Below are 3,836 nucleotides of genomic sequence, written 5' to 3' on the forward strand. Positions count from 1 at the left end.
GTCTCGCTCTGTCGCCCAGGCTGGAGTGCAGTGGCCGGATCTCAGCTCACTGCAAGCTTCGCCTCCCGGGTTTACGCCATTCTCCTGCCTCAGCCTCCTGAGTAGCTGGGACTACAGGCGCCCGCCACCTCGCCCGGCTAGTTTTTGTATTTTTTAGTAGAGACGGGGTTTCGCCATGTTAGCCAGGATGGTCTCGATCTCCTGACCTCGGGATCCGCCTGTCTCGGCCTCCCAAAGTGCTGGGATTACAGGCTTGAGCCACCGCGCCCGGCCAAGAATAATATATATATTTTTAAATCCAGATGGCATTATCTCACCTTACATGTAAGAAATGATTACATACAGAAGTTTCCTTTTTTAAAAAAATAAAATAGAGATGGGTCTCCCTATGTTGCCTAGGCTGGCATCGAACTCCTGGGCTCAAACTATCCTCCCACCTCCGCCTCCCAAAGTGCTGGGCTGAGATGACAGGCATGAGCCACCATAGCAGACAGAAGTTTCCTAATAGGTAATAATACTGTTTTTTTTTATTATTATTATTATTATTATTATTATTATTCGGGGCATTCTATTATGCCAAACACAATTTATAGTAGAAAGTATGTTTTCTTGCAAAACTTTAGCCATATTTAGAACAGCTTTCAACGCATAAGACACCCCCTCTCTTTGTCAGGGCATTCCGGCTACTTTTGAGGCTTAATAGCTCTAGTCCATTTCCATTCTCACTATACTTTTTAGGTAACTTAAATGTTCATTTTAGTTTAAATCTCAAGTCCTTTTCTCAAATGGATTTTACTAATTAGCTAATTTAGGAAAATTGTCTGGTATTTTTTCTTTCCTTTGTCACCTCAAACCTCCCTTGGTATTTGCTCAGCATTTTAAGATCTCCCCCGCCCCCCAGGCTACTTGGAAGCTTCCCGGCTACTTCCTTACGGGCAGTTTACAGATTTTGTTTTCAAAGGCCTTTAGTTGACCTTGACCTGCGTGGGTGTTCTCGTCTTTCCTCCTATCGTATGTTATGGTTACCTGTAGAGGCTAGCGTCGAAGGAGAGGTGCTATGAGAGGATGGCCCCAAGTTAAACAGTGACAGCCTCTGCCCTCCTAGACACCAGGCGCGCGGGGGCGGGCGCGGCACACCGATTCCACCGCCACCTCCAGGCCTCGCGGTGTGGCGGGGCCCGGGACGTCACACAAATGCAAGGTCACCCATGTTTCTGCCCTGGGGAACTCTCATGTCAGCCGGTCCCCCTATTCTGCTAAAGGAGAAAACAAAATTTCCCTCCCATGGACGCAGCTGGGCAGTTTGAGAACTGGTCGGGCAGAAGGCTGATCCCGCAGAGCCTGGTGCAAACGGGAAGCAATTGCCCTGGAAAAAGAAATGAGGGGCAAGAATTTGCATGTCTTTCCCAGGAGTATCAAAGTCTGGGAGAGTTTCCTTCCCAAAGTCATCTGTTCCAAACTGAACTAAAAAAGCTACCACCCAGGGGCTCCCCAGGAACAGGTTCCCCTGTAAGGGCCAGCAGAACTTGAATAATTTGGGAAGAAGACTCCAATCAAGGATGGGAATTATCCCCTTACACACTTGGCTAAGATTCTTAGGAGAGTAAAGAGGGACTGGAAATTAATATATTTGGAGTCATATATAAATCTGACATTGTAAAATGCAGACAGTTCTTATTCTGCAGAGTAGGGCCAATCATTATCACATCGGTTACTCCTTGTGGTATCTTTGTAAAGTCCCGATTTAAAGAACTGCTGTTTTGTTGTAGATGAGTGTCTGGGCTGATGGAACTCTCACATCACCTAAATAACCATGAGGCTGTTTTTCAGTTTGCTCACCTCAATGCTACACATTGCACATGCATTAACAAATATCACCAATGAATGATGATGGAGGTATCATCATTTACTTGACAATCTGTAAAGTACCTTCCAGGTAATTGACAATGTATACCTACTTAATTACTTACGCTCTTCACATCTCTGTTCCTTCTGTTTACTTTGCAAAGAGAAAAACCCTTTGAACCCAAACATTTGTCAACCCCAGTCCCAGAGAAGTCACCGAATTTGCCAGAGGGAAGGCAAATCTTTTAGCATCTACTTCTAGTATAGGTGAAATTGCTGGGAGTGACTGCTCAGGAGCAACTGAGCAAAATTGGCAATTTTCCCCACAGAGCAAAAAGATTTGATATGAAAAACATCATACAGCCACTCAAATGTAATTGCCAATATATTTACCAAATTGAACAAGTGATTTTTTTTTTTTTTTTTTTTTTTTGAGACAGAGTCTCACTCTGTTGCCCAGGCTGGAGTACAGTGGCACAATCTCGGCTCACTGCAACCTCTGCCTCCCAGGTTCAAGTGATTCTCCTGCCTCAGCCTCCTGAGTAGCTGGGACTACAGATGAGTGCCACTACGCCCGGCTAATGTTTTGTATTTTTTAGTAGAGATGGGGTTTCACCATATTGACCAGGCTGGTCTTGAACTCTTGACCTCATGATCCACCTGCCTCAGCCTTCCAAAGTGCTGGGATTACAGGCGTGAGCCACCGCACCCGGCCACGGGTGATTTTTGGATTGTCCACACCATGGCTTCCCTCCTACAGATTGACTTTAATTACCTGAAGTAAGTTTGTAAGTTTAAATAAAAAGAAGTCACAAGCAGTAGATAGTGAAATGAACAGAAATGGAAACATATCCTGAAAGTGTAATACGCTGGGAAATTTTACAGAGGAAGGTGAGATTAAATGAAAACAGGAAGAGTTCCCATGCTAGGTTAATTTACACAATGTATTTTATTTGCTTACATTTATCTGGGGTGAATACATTTATAATTTATAATTTATAATTTTAACTTTTAAAGGTGTGGACAGAAATGCTTTTACTGATTAGAAAATAATTTTTATTCCACTTGAAGTGGAACAATACTTCTTGTAAATAAATACTAGAAGTGAAGTACATCCAGTGGAACAAAATATTTAAAATAAAATATTTAAAACTACACTTGAAATTTCAAATGCATACAATTCAGAGGATAAAATATCTTCAAAAATCACAGACACAGAGTTTAGGAAGCCAAAGGCTGTGAACTTCCCTTCTCACTGAATCTATGCTTTATTTTGCATTCTTCACAGGTAAGCAATCAATGCCTGTTCTCCTGTGGACCAAAACCAGCCCCATGGAGCTGATCTTCAAAGAAATGGAATTTACTCTGGCATACTCTCATGTATGATACCTTTCCAAGGCCAAATCCCAAGATACCAACAAGTGTAACTTTAGGCAATGATCCAAATCTTGGATTAGCTGCTAAATAACGTTGGCAGAACAGTCCCTGGGTGACGAACATGCTTACAGGAGAAAAAGGCAGAGCTCTCTTCCAGAAACTTTCTTCTTGACATCGTCTTATAGTGTTTGAAATCTCTCCTCTGTGAATGTGCAGTTTTTTTAATAAAACAACAGGCCCTGCTTGCCTGGTGGTGGCAAATGGGGACCTTTCTCTTGGTTTCCATGAGTAGACATTGGGGCCATGATGACTTCATGTTTGCTTTTCTTCCAGTTGAGTGTGCTCGGCCTACTCCTTGACCCAGTGCTGAGTGTCTGTTACATGTCAGGCAAGGGCATACATAGACGTGAAGAAGAATAAGACACAATCACTGCTGAAGGAACTCACAGTCTGTGGGGGGTGTTCCCCAAGGCCGTGTCCCTGGCACTGTCAAGCTGAGCTGGCCTCCTTCCTCGGTGACTGCCACAGCCTGGACTGGAAAATAAATTTTAATTTCTAAGAAAGTAGAGAATGTGAGAGCGCCTTCAAAGTGAGGTTTATGGTTGTAAAACTTG

At 43.4% G+C, this 3,836-nt stretch overlaps 1 pseudogene; it reads right to left on the bottom strand.

Moving 5' to 3' along the window:
* Positions 1 to 3,066: 3,066 nt before the first annotated feature.
* On the bottom strand, positions 3,067 to 3,527 carry LOC119624802 (OCIA domain-containing protein 2 pseudogene; annotated as a pseudogene).
* Positions 3,528 to 3,836: the final 309 nt, after the last annotated feature.

This window comes from Chlorocebus sabaeus, chromosome 8, assembly GCF_047675955.1.
Source record: "Chlorocebus sabaeus isolate Y175 chromosome 8, mChlSab1.0.hap1, whole genome shotgun sequence".
Classification (NCBI taxonomy): Eukaryota; Metazoa; Chordata; class Mammalia; order Primates; family Cercopithecidae; genus Chlorocebus; species Chlorocebus sabaeus.